The sequence below is a fragment of the Cryptomeria japonica genome, unplaced genomic scaffold, assembly GCF_030272615.1.
Source record: "Cryptomeria japonica unplaced genomic scaffold, Sugi_1.0 HiC_scaffold_205, whole genome shotgun sequence".
Classification (NCBI taxonomy): domain Eukaryota; kingdom Viridiplantae; phylum Streptophyta; class Pinopsida; order Cupressales; family Cupressaceae; genus Cryptomeria; species Cryptomeria japonica.
Genome location: NW_026729027.1, coordinates 165,001 through 180,000, shown reverse-complemented (window position 1 = coordinate 180,000; position 15,000 = coordinate 165,001). Strand labels below are relative to the sequence as shown.

The 15,000-nt window shown below is 59.7% G+C and overlaps 1 non-coding gene across 1 annotated transcript; it reads right to left on the bottom strand.

The window, feature by feature from the left end:
* Nucleotides 1–2,679: 2,679 nt before the first annotated feature.
* On the bottom strand, nucleotides 2,680–2,798 carry LOC131868393 (5S ribosomal RNA). Its single transcript, XR_009366850.1, has one exon. It is a non-coding gene; the product is annotated as a 5S ribosomal RNA (ribosomal RNA).
* Between the last annotated feature and the right edge of the window lie 12,202 nt (nucleotides 2,799–15,000).

The window sequence follows — 15,000 nt, the reverse complement described above, 5'->3', positions numbered from 1 at the left end:
TGGTGTGCTCTGAGGTGCGCACCCGGGAGCGCTACGAAGTGTGCTCCAAGGTGCGGCGTGCACGTTGTCGGAGCCCGGTTTGCCCCGGGTGCGCACCTCGCCTGCACCTTGGCCGGGGTGGGCACCTTGGCTGGGTTTGCCCAGGGTGCGCTCCGAAGCGGGGTTACTGGAGCGCCCCCTCTTTTTTTGTCAGAGCGTTTGGTGGGGTTTCTCGCATTGGCTCTTCCCAGGCCCGGTTGTTGGGTGCGCTCCCACCCTGGCGCGCGCGAAGTTGGAAGTTGGGTTAATTGCCCGGGCGCGCACCTTCGCCAGGGTGGGCACCTTGGTGCGCACACCTTGGCTGGGCTGCGCACCAGGGCGGGCTCAAGATGGCACCAGCATTCCCTTTTTCTCACTATCTTTCAAAACGGAAATTTTAAAATCTCGTTTTTTTTTTGCCTTTTATGGAAATTAGTGAAGGCATCGCATCAAAGGTGCGCACCTCGCTGCCCACCTTGGTGTGCTCCGAGGTGCCCACCACGGTGCGCAACGCCGGTGCGAACCCGGGAGCGCCCCGATGTGTGCTCCAAGGTGCGGCGTGCACGAAGTCGGACCCCGGTTTGCCCCGGGTGCGCACCTCGCGTGCACCTTGGTGCGCACACCTTGGCTGGGTTGCGCGGCCTGGTGGGCACCATGGTGCGCACCAAGGAGCGCTCCGAAGTGTGCTCCAAGGTGCGGCGTGCACGAAGTCGGAGCCCGGTTTGCCCCGGGTACGCACCTCGCGTGCACCTTCGCCGGGGTGGGCACCTCGGCTGGGTTGCGCGCCCTGGTGCGCACCAAGGAGCGCTCCGAAGTGTGCTCCAAGGTGCGGCGTGCACGAAGTCGGAGCCCGGTTTGCCCCGGGTGCGCACCTTCGCCGCGGTGCGCACCATGGCGTGCACGAAGTCGGAGCCCGGTTTGCCCCGGGTGCGCACCTCGCGTGCACCTTCGGCGGGGTTGCGCGCCCTGGTGGGCACCATGGTGCGCACCAAGGAGCGCTCCGAAGTGTGCTCCAAGGTGCGGCGTGCACGAAGTCGGAGCCCGGTTTGCCCCGGGTGCGCACCTCGCGTGCACCTTCGGCGGGGTTGCGCGCCCTGGTGGGCACCATGGTGCGCACCAAGGAGCGCTCCGAAGTGTGCTCCAAGGTGCGGCGTGCACGAAGTCGGAGCCCGGTTTGCCCCGGGTGCGCACCTCGCGTGCACCTTCGCCGCGGTGGGCACCATGGCGTGCACGAAGTCGGAGCCCGGTTTGCCCCGGGTGCGCACCTCGCGTGCACCTTCGCCGGGGTGGGCACCTCGGCTGGGTTGCGCGCCCTGGTGCGCACCAAGGAGCGCTCCGAAGTGTGCTCCAAGGTGCGGCGTGCACGAAGTCGGAGCCCGGTTTGCCCCGGGTGCGCACCTCGCGTGCACCTTCGCCAGGGTGGGCACCTCGGTGCGCACACCTTCTCAATGTTTTCTTGCCTTTTCTGGAAATTGGTGAAGGCAGCGCATCAAAGGTGCGCACCTCGGTGTGCTCCGAGGTGCGAACCCGAGAGCGCTCCGAGGTGCCCACGAAGTCGAAAGTCGGGTTAATTGCATTGTTTTCCCCGGGTGCGCTCCGAGGTGCGCAACATCGGCGCGCACCAAGGAGGGCTCCGAAGTGTGCTCCAAGGTGCGCACGATGGCGTGCACCTCTGGTGCGCACGATTCGGAGCTCGGTTTGACCGGGGTGCGCACACCTTGGCTGGGTTGCGCACCTTTTGTGCGCTCCAAGGTGCGCACGAAGTCGGAGCTCGGTTTGCCCCGGGTGCGCACCTTCGCCAGGGTGCGCACCTTGATGCGCACGCCTTGGCTGGGCTGCGCACCTTGGTGGGCGCCATGGTGCGCACCTTTCGTGCGCTCCAAGGTGCGCACGAAGTCGGAGCTCGGTTTGCCCCGGGTGCGCACCTTGGTGGGCGCCATGGTGCACTCCGAGGTGCCCAAGATTGGTGCGCACCAAGGAGCGCTCCGAAGTGCGCTCCAAGGTGCGCGCGAAGTCGAAAGTTGGGTTAATTGTCCGGTTTGCCTCGGGTGCGCACCTTGCGTGCACCTTCGCCAGGGTGGGCGCCTTGGTGCGCACACCTTGGCTGGGCTGCGCACACCTTGGCACCCGCGTTTCCTTCATTTTAAATTTTTTTTTTTTACAATCTCTCAAGTGGGAAATTCTATAATCTCAACTTTTTTTGCCTTTTCAGGAAACTTTTGAATGGAGCGCATCATTGGTGCGCTCCGAAGTGTGCTCCAAAGCTCTCTCCAGCTGCGTGCACCTGCCCCGGCCGCGCACCCGGCCCCGCCCAGCTTCGCTCACCTGTCCCGGGCGTCTGGTGCGGAACCTTAGAGTAAGAAACATCACCGTGCACCTTGGCCAACGTGCGCGACTCGACCGAGCGCGCACTGGCCGAGGTGCACACCGATTTCACCTGGGTGCGCGCGCAGCACCTCGGGCGCACCGGGGTGCGCGCACAACGCCCGGGTTGCACCGTGGCCTGTGTGCTCGGGGCGCCTCGGGTGCGCGCTCGGTGTCGCCCCCGCGCGCGCGGGTAGTGCGGGCAGCGCACCCCGGCCCGGCCCGGCCCCGACGAGAACGCAAACGGGCAAAAGGTTTATTCAAATAGCATTGCGACGCCCGGCGAAAAACTAAAAAAGGGTGCAACACCGGGACTTCCCGGGAGGTCACCCATCCCAGTACTACTCCGGCCCAAGCGCGCTTAACTGCGGAGTTCTGATGGGATCCGGTGCACTAATGCTGGTATGATCGCACCCGTTATGAGCTTGTCGCAGTGTGTACTTAGCAAACCGCGACCCACGTGCGAATCCACCCCGGCCACCCACCCCCGTCGAGGTGCACACCCTCCCTCGCGAAGTGCGCCCCGTTCGCCAAGTGTGAGCCCTGCCCGGGTGCGCGCACCTTGCTAGGGCGTCGGGTGTGCACCCGGCCCGGCCTACGTGCGTGCACCTGGAGGGGGCGTCGTGTGCGTGCAGTGTCCCGTCTGCAACGCGGTGCCCACACACCACCCTCGGGCGCAACGACCTGCGCTCACATGTGGGCCGAGTGCACCTTGGTGCATGTTCGGGGCGCCTCGGGTGCACGCTCGATCTTGCCCCGGTGCACCAAGGCGCTCGGTTTGCCCCGGGTGCGCACTTGGTGCAAGGTGGGCACCCAAAATAGGGATCAAGCACCAAAACACAAGTTTCGGGATGCAAAATGGGACCCAAGGACCACAAATGCGTTCCAAGACCCATGATGGGTCCACGAGAACAAAAATGTGTTCCGAGACTTAATAAACAAATATTGGGTTTTAGGAGAAGAAACATGCTCTGATGCCCAAAACGAGAATCGACCCCGAAAAGGCCACAGGCCAAAAGTGGGATGCGAGACAAAAAAAAATGGGACCCGAGGACCAAAATTGGGTTCCCAGGTCGAAGACAGGGCAACCGGACAAGAAACGACCTCTAAGGCTCGAAATGAGTCCCGACGACTAAAACTTGACAAGAAGCACCCATCAGGCACCCAACTCGACACCCATGGGATGCCGACCCACCCGGGCTTCCACCTAGCACACCTTGGCACCCACCCACCCTCGCACCCAACCTCGCACCCAACTTAGCACCTTTGAACCCACATTGGCACTCACCCTGACCCTGGCACCTTGGAACCCACATTGGCACTCACCTTGACCCTGGCACCCACCTTTGCACTCACCTTGGGACCCACCCTGGCTCCCACCTCGGCACCCACCCAGACACCCACCTTGGTTCCTTGGCACCCACCTTGGATCCTTGGCACCCACCCCGACACCCACCTTGGCACGCAACTTGGCTACTTGCCACCCACCTTGGCTCCTTGACGCCCACCCCGACAACCACCCCGTGACCTACCCTGGCTAGGGTTGGTGCACACCCACCCTGGTGCCCACCTTGGCACCCACCCTATGACCCACCTTGGCACGCACCTTAGTACCCACCCCGTTACCCACCCTAGGACCCACCCCGTGACCCACCTTGGCCAGGGTGGGTGCACCCACCCTGGTGCCCACCTTGGCACCCACCCATCCTAGCACCCAGCCTGTGACCGGGCTTGGAACCCAACCTTGCACCCGCACCCGTCTTGGCCAGTGTGGGTGCGCACCCATCCTGGCACCCACGTTGTGACACACCCTTTAACCCACGCACCCTAGCACCCACGTTGGCACCCACCTTGGAACCCAACCTAGCAACTTGGCACCCACCCCGTGACCCACCTTGGCATCCACCATAGCAGTCGCCGACTTGGCACCCACCTCGGCACCCACCTTGACACTTGTGGACCCACCTTGCCACTCACCCTAGCATCGACCCATCCTAGCACCCACCCTGGCACCTTTGCACCCTAGCACTCACCCATCCTAGCACCTAACCTGTGACCCACCTTGACACTCACCCTCGCACCCACCTTGGAACCCAACCTAGCACCCACCCACCCTGACACCAACCCTAGCACCTACCCACCCTTGCACCCACCCTGTGACCCATCTTGGCACCCACCCATCCTACCACTCAACCTATCACCCACCTTCTCACCCACCTTGGCATCCACCTTAGCACCCACCCACACTGGCACCTTGGCACCCACCTCGGGCAAGGTGGGTGCACACCCACCCTGGCACCCAATTTAGAACCCACCGAGCATGTTACCCACCTTGGCACCCACATTGCAGCCCACCCTAGTACCCACCCTATGACCCACATTGGCATCCACACCCTAGCACCCAGGCACCTCGACACCCGCCTTGACACCCACCCTAGCACTGAACCTGTGACCCACCTTGGAACTCACCCTAGAACCCACCCACCCTGTGAACCACCTTGGCATCCACCTTAGCACCCACCCACCTTGGCACCCACTCTAGCACTCACCCATCCTAACACCCAACTTGTTACCCACCTTGGCACCCGCCCTCGCGTCCACCTTGAAACCCACCCTAGCACCCACCCACGCAGGAGCCCACCTTGGCACCCAACCTAACACCCACGCATCCTGGCACCCAACTTGTGACCCACCTTGGAACCCACCCTAGTACCCACCTTTGAACCCACTATATCACCAACCCACCTTGGCACCCACCCTATGACCCTCTTTGGAATCCACCCTAGCACGCACCCACCCTGGCACCCACCATGGAGCGCACCCTAGCACCCACCCACCTCGGCACGCACCTCAACACCCACCTTGGTGTGCGCACTGCGCCAACCTCTCAAAGACCCTATGTGGTGCGCTCCAAAGTGTACACCTTTGGTGCGCTCCAAGGTGCGCACCTTTGGTGCACACCGAGGTGCACACCAAAGTGTGCACCGAGGTGAGCACCAAAGTGCACTCCAGGGTGCACACCAAGGCGTGCACCTTTGGTGCGGTCAATGCAAACGAATTCGGAAGTTGGGGTCGATGTCCTAATCGCTGCTAGCAGACTACACGTATGAGAATCGGACAAATAGCTTTATATAGGGGAGGTGTTGCGTTTGATGGGTCGACTCCCCTGGTTGTGTGCACTGCACCAACTTCAAAGACCCTGTCTTGTTTAAGAAGTCAAAAGTTGGGGTGGATGTCCTAATCATTGCTGCAGTCTACGCATGTATGAGAATCAGACAAATAGCTTATATAGGGGAGGTGTTGCATTCGGTGGGTTGACTCCCCTGGTTGTGCGCACTGCGCCAACCTCAAAGACCCCGCATAGCAGAAGAAGTCGGAAGTCGGATTTTGGTGAGCACCAAGGCGTGCACCTTTGGTGCGGTCAACGCAGACGAATTCAGAAGTTGGGGTGGATGTCCTAATCGTTGTTGCAGGCTACACATGTATGAGAATCAGACAAATAGCTTATATAGGGGAGGTGTTGGGTTTGATGGGTCAACTCCCTTGGTTGTGCGCATTACGCCAACCTCAAAGACCTTGTTTTCGTTAAGAAGTCAAAAGTTGGGGTCAATGTCCTAATGGCTCCTGCAGGCTACACATGTATGAGAATCGGACAAATAGCTTATATAGGGGAGGTGTTGGGTTTGATGGGTCGACTCCCCTGGTTGTGCGCATTACGTCAACCTCAAAGACCTTGTTTTCGTTAAGAAGTCAAAAGTTGGGGTCGATGTCCTAATTGCTCCTGTAGACTACACATGTATGAGAATCAGACAAATAGCTTATATAGGGGAGGTGTTGGGTTTGATGGGTTGACTCCCCTAGTTGTTCGCATTACACCAACCTCAAAGACCTTGTTTTCGTTTAGAAGCCGAAAGTTGGGGTCGATGTCCTAATTGCTCCTGCAGGCTACGCATGTATGAGAATCAGACAAATAGCTTATATAGGGGAGGTGTTGGGTTTGATGGGTCGACTCCCCTGGTTGTGCGCATTGCGCCAACCTCAAAGACCCTGCATTGCGGATGAAGTCGAAAGTCAGAGTTTGGTGTGCTACAAGGTGTGGTCGAAGGTGCTCACCTAGGTGTGCACCTTTGGAGCACAGGAAAAGTGCCCTCCAAAAGTGCGCACCTTTGGAGTGCACAAAAGTGCCCTCCAAAAGTGCGCACCTTTGGAGCGCAGAAAAGTGCCCTCCAAAAAGTGCCCTCCAAAAGTGCGCACCTTTGGAGCGCAGAAAAGTGCCCTCCAAAAAGTGCCCTCCAAAAGTGCGCACCTTTGGAGCGCAGAAAAGTGCCCTCCAAAAAGTGCCCTCCAAAAGTGCGCACCTTTGGAGCGCAGAAAAGTGCCCTCCAAAAAGTGCCCTCCAAAAGTGCGCACCTTTGGAGCGCAGAAAAGTGCCCTCCAAAAAGTGCCCTCCAAAAGTGCGCACCTTTGGAGCGCAGAAAAGTGCCCTCCAAAAAGTGCCCTCCAAAAGTGCGCACCTTTGGAGCGCAGAAAAGTGCCCTCCAAAAAGTGCCCTCCAAAAGTGCGCACCTTTGGAGCGCAGAAAAGTGCCCTCCAAAAAGTGCCCTCCAAAAGTGCGCACCTTTGGAGCGCAGAAAAGTGCCCTCCAAAAGTGCGCACCTTTGGAGCGCACAAAAGTGCCCTCCAAAAGTGCGCACTTTTGGTGCGCACCAAGGCGCTGGTTCGGTCGTTGCAGGCGAGTTCGGAAGTTGGGGTCGATGTCCTGAGCGGAGGTGCAAACTACACAGGTGTCGGAATCGGACAAATAGCTTATATAGGGGAGGTGTATGCTTCGATGGGTCGACTCCCCAGGTTGAGCGCACCGCGCCAACCTCAAAGACCCTACGGTATGGATGAAGTCGGAAGTTGGGTCCGATGACCGATTCGATTAGTAGGTATGCTCATGAGGTCGGAATTTGGGTCCGATGACCTGCCATGTGCAGGAAGGCGAATGTTGACACTGTGCGTTGCAAGGTGCACACCAAGGCGCTGGTGCGGTCTTTTTAGTCGAGTTCGGAAGTTGGGGTCGATGTCCTGATCGGAGGTGCAAGCTACACAGGTGTGGGAATCGGACAAATAGCTTATATAGGGGAGGTGTATGCTTCGTTGGGTCGACTCCCCGGGTTGAGCGCACCGCGCCAACCTCAAAGACCCTACGGTATGGATGAAGTCGGAAGTTGGGTCCGATGACCGATTCGATATGTAGGCATACTCGCGAGGTCGGAATTTGGGTCCGATGACCTGCCACGTGCAGGAAGGCGAATGTTGGCACTGTGCGTTGCAAGGTGCGCACCAAGGCGCTGGTTCGGTCGTTGGAGGCGAGTTCGGAAGTTGGGGTCGATGTCTTGATCGGAGGTGCAAACTACACAGGTGTGGGAATCGGACAAATAGCTTATATAGGGGAGGTGTATGCTTCGTTGGGTCGACTCCCCGGGTTGAGCGCACCGCGCCAACCTCAAAGACCCTACGGTATGGATGAAGTCGGAAGTTGGGTCCGATGACCGATTCGATATGTAGGCATACTCGCGAGGTCGGAATTTGGGTCCGATGACCTGCCATGTGCAGGAAGGCGAATGTTGGGACTGTGCGTCGCAAGGTGCGCACCAAGGCGCTGGTGCCGTCGTTGCAGTCGAGTTCGGAAGTTGGGGTCGATGTCCTGGTCAGAGGTGCAAACTACACAGGTGTGGGAATCGGACAAATAGCTTATATAGGGGAGGTGTATGCTTCGATGGGTCGACTCCCTGGGTTGAGCGCACCGCGCCAACCTCAAAGACCCTACAGTATGGATGAAGTCGGAAGTTGGGTCCGATGACCGATTCGATACGTAGGCATATTGGCGAGGTCTGAATTTGTGTCCGATGACCTGCCATGCGCAGGAAGGCGGAATTTGGGTCCGATGACCGAGTTGATGGCGTGCCATGCGCAGAAAGGCGGAATTTGGGTCCGATGACCGAGTTGATGTTGATGGCCCGCCATGCACAGGAAGGCGGAATTTGGGTCCGATGACCGATTTGAAGGCGTGCCATACGCAAAAAGGCGGAGTTTGGGTCCGATGACCGAGTTGATATTGATGGCCCGCCATGCGCAGGAAGGCGGAATTTGGGTCCGATGACCTGACATACGCATGGAGTCCGACTCGGGGGCCGATGTTCGATTCGATGACTTGCATTGTGGGTAAAGTCGGAAGTTGTGGTCTTTGACCCGATTCGATGACCAGACTTCGGCTGCTTGAGAATCGGACAAATAACTTATATAGGGGAGGTAGTGTTCTCGAGCATCCTCCCCCCGTGCCCGTTTATGTCGATTGATGCTGGTGCTCGACTGGTTGGAGCGCTCGGATGCAAAAATCTTGCACCAGGATTTATCGATTGTGATGGACACGGCAAGTCTCCTGATTGCTATGCAGGAGCTCATCGTGAATCTCTATGCGGCCTTGGTATGGACTCGACCTGCGGAATGGTTCGGCAATGGTAGTCGCTCCAACACGTCCTTGCAATGGCCACAGAGGTGATTCGACTAGAGCTCCAGTCTAGCTTTTGGGTTGCTTGGCGGACTGGTATAGCCGCGATCGAGTTCCGGCCATGAACGTTTTAGATAGCTCTTGGGCTTTCTGGGACGGAAGTCGGAAGTTTGGGCTGTTGTCCGATTTGATGACCATTCTTCGGATGTGTGAGAATCGGACAAATAACTTATATAGGGGACTGTGTTGTCTCACGCAGCCCCCTCCGTGCCCCTCTATCTCGACCGATGTTGGTGCTTGAAAGGGTTGGGATCGCTCGGATTTATAAACGTGCACCACCATTTGTCGAGTGTGAGGGACGCGGCAGGTCTCCTAAATGCTATGCGGGCGCTCTCTGAGAATCTCTATCCGGCCTCGACACAGACTAGTCTTGCTGAATGGTTTGGCACTGGTAGTCGATCCAACACGTCGTTGTTGTGGCCGCCTAGGCGATTCGATTCGAGCCCCCGTCTAGCTTTTGGGTTGCTTGGCGGATTTTGCCCTATCCGCAAGTGAGCTCGGTCCCTAAACGTTCGAGAAACCCGATTGCTATGCGCCGACTCTCTTTCTTGCGAGCCTCCATCTAGCTTTTGGGTCTCTACGGAACGGAAGTCGGAATCTGGGACCGTTGTTTGATTCGACGAGGCAGACTACGGTTGTGCGAGAATCGGACAAATAACTTATATAGGGGAGGTGTTGACTGGAGCATTCTCCCCCGTGCCCCTCTAACTCGACCAATGCTGGCGCTCGAACGGTGGTAGCGCTCGGATTTTCATTGAGCGCCAGCATTGGTCGATTTAGAGGGGCATGCGAGATTCCCGAATGCTATGCGAGGGCTCTAACGGAAATGTCTATTGGTTTCGGTATGGATGCAATTGCGAGTGGTTCGGCAAAGGTAGTCGTTCCGATGCGTCCATGTCGTGGCCAAATCGATAATTCGATTTGAGCCCTCGTATAGCATTTGGGTCTCTCGATGTGATTCCGCATTCCAGTCCCTTTGGGCACTGCTTGAGCCGCATCCCAGGGGGTTCCCTTCCCAATAATCTGCCTCGCAACCCGATTGCTATGCGGTGAGGCTCCTCGGCCGCCTCGGAACTATCTGTGTATCAGACGCATCGCGGGATAAGGGGTTGGCAACGGTAGTCGCCCAAGCGCGTCCGATGCTTGGACCATTCCGAGGCGGCCCTGAAGCCTCTTCCGTCTAGCCCGTTGGGTCCCTTCTTCGCCGCATCCCTCGCCTCGCCCCACCCCGATTGCTATGCGTGAGGCTCCTCGGCCGCCTCGGAACTATCTGTGTATCGGACGCGTCGCGGGATAAGGGGTTGTCACTGGTAGTCGCCCCAAGCGCGTCCGATGCTTGGACCATTCCGAGGCGGCCCTGAAGCCTCTTCCGTCTAGCCGTTGGGTCCTTCTCGCCGCATCCCTCGCCTCGCAACCCCGATTGCTATGCGGTGAGGCTCCTCGGCCGCCTCGGAACTATCTGTGTATCGGACGCGTCGCGGGATAAGGGGTTGTCATTGGTAGTCGCCCCAAGCGCGTCCGATGCTTGGACCATTCCGAGGCGGCCCTGAAGCCTCTTCCGTCTAGCCGTTGGGTCCTTCTCGCCGCATCCCTCGCCTCGCACCCCGATTGCTATGCGGTGAGGCTCCTCGGCCCGCCTCGGAACTATCTGTGTATCGGACGCGTCGCGGGATAAGGGGTTGTCACTGGTAGTCGCCCCAAGCGCGTCCGATGCTTGGACCATTCCGAGGCGGCCCTGAAGCCTCTTCCGTCTAGCCGTTGGGTCCCTTCTCGCCGCATCCCTCGCCTCGCACCCCCGATTGCTATGCGGTGAGGCTCCTCGGCCGCCTCGGAACTATCTGTGTATCGGACGCGTCGCGGGATAAGGGGTTGTCACTGGTAGTCGCCCCAAGCGCGTTCGATGCTTGGACCATTCCGAGGCGGCCCTGAAGCCTCTTCCGTCTAGCCGTTGGGTCCTTCTCGCCGCATCCCTCGCCTCGCACCCCGATTGCTATGCGGTGAGGCTCCTCTCGGCCGCCTTGGAACTATCTGTGTATCGGACGCGTCGCGGGATAAGGGGTTGTCACTGGTAGTCGCCCCCAAGCGCGTCCGATTGCTTGGACCATTCCGAGGCGGACCCGAAGCCTCTTTCCGTCTAGCCGTTGGGGTCCCTTCCTCGCCGCATCCTTCGCCTCGCACCCCGATTGCTATGCGGTGAGGCTCCTCGGCCGCCTCGGAACTATCTGTGTATCGGACGCGTCGCGGGATAAGGGGTTGTCACTGGTAGTCGCCCCAAGCGCGTCCGATGCTTGGACCATTCCGAGGCGGACCCGAAGCCTCTTCCGTCTAGCCGTTGGGTCCTTCTCGCCGCATCCCTCGCCTCCGCACCCCCGATTGCTATGGCGGTGAGGCTCCTCGGCCGCCTTGGAACTATCTGTGTATCGGACGCGTCGCGGGATAAGGGGTTGTCACTGGTAGTCGCCCCAAGCGCGTCCGATGCTTGGACCATTCCGAGGCGGACCCGAAGCCTCTTCCGTCTAGCCGTTGGGTCCTTCTCGCCGCATCCCTCGCCTCGCACCCCGATTGCTATGCGGTGAGGCTCCTCGGCCGCCTTGGAACTATCTGTGTATCGGACGCGTCGCGGGATAAGGGGTTGTCACTGGTAGTCGCCCCAAGCGCGTCCGATGCTTGGGACCATTCCGAGGCGGACCCGAAGCCTCTTCCGTCTAGCCGTTGGGTCCTTCTCGCCGCATCCCTCGCCTCGCACCCCGATTGCTATGCGGTGAGGCTCCTCGGCCCGCCTTGGAACTATCTGTGTATCGGACGCGTCGCGGGGATAAGGGGTTGTCACTGGTAGTCGCCCCCAAGCGCGTCCGATGCTTGGACCATTCCGAGGCGGCCCCGAAGCCTCTTCCGTGTAGCCGTTGGGTCCTTCTCCCGCCGCATCCCTCGCCTCGCACCCCGATTGCTATGCGGTGAGGCTCCTCGGCCGCCTTGGAACTATCTGTGTATCGGACGCGTCGCGGGATAAGGGGTTGTCACTGGTAGTCGCCCCAAGCGCGTCCGATGCTTGGACCATTCCGAGGCGGCCCCGAAGCCTCTTCCGTGTAGCCGTTGGGTCCTTCTCGCCGCATCCCTCGCCTCGCACCCCGATTGCTATGCGGTGAGGCTCCTCGGCCCGCCTTGGAACTATCTGTGTATCGGGACGCGTCGCGGATAAGGGGTTGTCACTGGTAGTCGCCCCAAGCGCGTCCGATGCTTGGACCATTCCGAGGCGGAACCTGAAGCCTCTTCCCCTCTAGCCGTTGGGGCTTTCTCGCCGCATCCCTCGCCTCGCACCCCCGATTGCTATGCTGTGAGGCTCCTCGGCCCGCCTTGGAACTATCTGTGTATCGGACGCATCGCGGGATAAGGGGTTGGCAGTGGTAGTCGCCCCAAGCGCATTCCGATGCTTGGACCATTCCGAGGCGGCCCTGCAGCCTCTTCCGTCTAGCCGTTGGGGCCATCTCGCCGCATCCCCCACCTCGCACCACGATTGCTATGCGGTGAGGCTCCTTGGCCGCCTCGGAACTATCTGTGTATCGGACGCATCGCGGGATAAGGGGTTGTCACTGGTAGTCGCCCCAAGCGCGTCCGATGCTTGGACTATTCCGAGGCGGCCCTGCAGCCTCTTCCGTCTAGCCGTTGGGGCCATCTCGCTGCATCCCCCACCTCCTCGGCCGCCTCGGAACTATCTGTGTATCGGACGCATCGCGGGATAAGGGGTTGGCAGTGGTAGTCGCCCCAAGCGCGTCCGATGCTTGGACTATTCCGAGGCAGCCCTGCAGCCTCTTCCGTCTAGCCTTTGGGGCCATCTCGCCGCATCCCTCGCCTCGCACCCCGATTGCTATGCGGTGAGGCTCCTCGGCCGCCCTGGGAACTATCTTCGTATCGGACGCATCGCGGGATAAGGGGTTGTCACTGGTAGTCGCCCCAAGCGCGTCCGATGCTTGGACTATTCCGAGGCGGCCCTGTGGGGCCTCTTCCGTCTAGCCGTTAGGGCCATCTCGCCGCATCCCCCACCTCGCACCCCGATTGCTATGCGGTGAGGCTCTTCGGCCGCCTTGGAACTATCTTCGTATCGGACGCATCGCGGGATAAGGGGGTTGTCACTGGTAGTGGCCCCAAGCGCGTCCGATGCTTGGACTATTCCGAGGCGGCCCCTGCAGCCTCTTCCGTCTAGCCGTTGGGGCCATCTCGCCGCATCCCCCACCTCGCACCCCGATTGCTATGCGGTGAGGCTCCTCGGCCCGCCTTGGAACCTATCTTCGTATCGGACGCATCGCGGGATAAGGGGTTGTCACTGGTAGTCGCCCCCAAGCGCGTCCGATTGCTTGGGACTATTCCGACGCGGCCCTGTGGCCTCTTCCGTCTAGCCGTTGGGGCCATCTCGCCGCATCCCCCACCTCGCACCCCGATTGCTATGCGGTGAGGCTCCTCGGCCGCCTTGGAACCATCTTCGTATCGGACGCATCGCGGGATAGGGGGCTGTCACTGGTAGTCGCCCCAAGCGTGTCCGATGCTTGGACCATTCCTAGGCGGCCCTGAAGCCTCTTCCGTCTAGCCGTTGGGGCCTTCCCCGCCCCATCCCTCGCCTCGCACCCCCGATTGCTATGCGGTGAGGCTCCTCGGCCGCCTTGGAACCATCTGTGTATCGGACGCATCGCGGGATAAGGGGTTGGCACTGGCAGTCGCCCCAAGCGCGTCCGATGCTTGGACCATTCCGAGGTGGCCCTGAAGCCTCTTCCGTCTAGCCGTTGGGGCCTTCCCGCCCCATCCCTCGCCTCGCACCCCGATTGATATGCGGTGAGGCTCCTCGGCCGCCTTGGAACTATCTGTGTATCGGACGCATCGCGGGATAAGGGGTTGGCACTGGTAGTCGTCCCAATCGCATCCGATGCTTGGACCATTCCGAGGCGGCCCTGCAGCCTCTTCCGTTTAGCCGTCGGGGCCTTCCCGCCGCATCCGTCGCCTCGCATCCCGATTCCTATGCGGTGAGTCTTCTCGGCCGCCGCGGAACTATACCTGTTATTGCTACTGCATCCTTCGGCTGGTAACCTCCTCTGCCGCCTTGGAACGTTCTCTTTGTCGGACGCGTCGCGGGATAAGGGGTTGGCACTGGTAGTCGCCCCAAGCGCGCCCGATGCATAGACCGCTCCGAGTCGACCTTGCTTTCAGCCTCTCACATGCATAGACCTCTCTGAGTCGACCCTGCAGCCTCTCACGTTTAGCCTTTGGAATCTCGCCTCACAACATGATTGCTATCCTTGATGCATCCCTTGCCTCGAGCCCTGATTGCTTTCTTGGCTGCATCCCTCCTCTCCTCACAGCCCGGTTGTCATCACTGCTTCATCCGTCGCTTCATGCATTCTGGCTGCTGGGCCCTTCCCACCGCACACCTCGATTGCTATCTCTTCTGCATCACACACCCCGATTGCTATCTCTGCTACATCCCTCGGCTCTCACTTCTGCATCCTTCGCCTCACACCTCGATTGCTATCAATGCTGCATCCGTAACCTCACACCCCGATTGCTATGCGGGGAGGCTCCTTGGCCGCCTTGGAAATTTCTGTGTGTCGGACGCACCGCGGGATAAGGGGTTGGCACTGGTAGTCGCCCCAAGTGCGCCCGATTCTTAGACCGCTTCGAGGTGACCTCGTAGCCTCTTTTGTCCAGGCTTCCTGCCTTCAACGCCCTTTTTACACCTCGATTGCTATGCGCGGGCTCGTTGGCGTCTATCACCTCTCTGCGAAGAGTGGCACGATGATTGTTGGGGTAAATCGTAGCAGTCCGATCTCTGGCCTTGGGCCATTGTGAGGGCTGATCGATTTCCTGTGCGCATCTCGTGTTCGCCCAGTAACAGACTCGACGACTTGTAATCGGTCTTGTTCCCGATTGTTCCTGGAGGTAGTCTTCGGAACTCTTGGATTTGACCTGTCACTCGAACTGTCCTCTTCCGAGGATGCTTGTGTGTGTGTGCTTGTGCCATTTCCTTGGCGGTATTAACGAGATATTAAAGAGCGGAGTGAGCGCCTCGCCCAGCT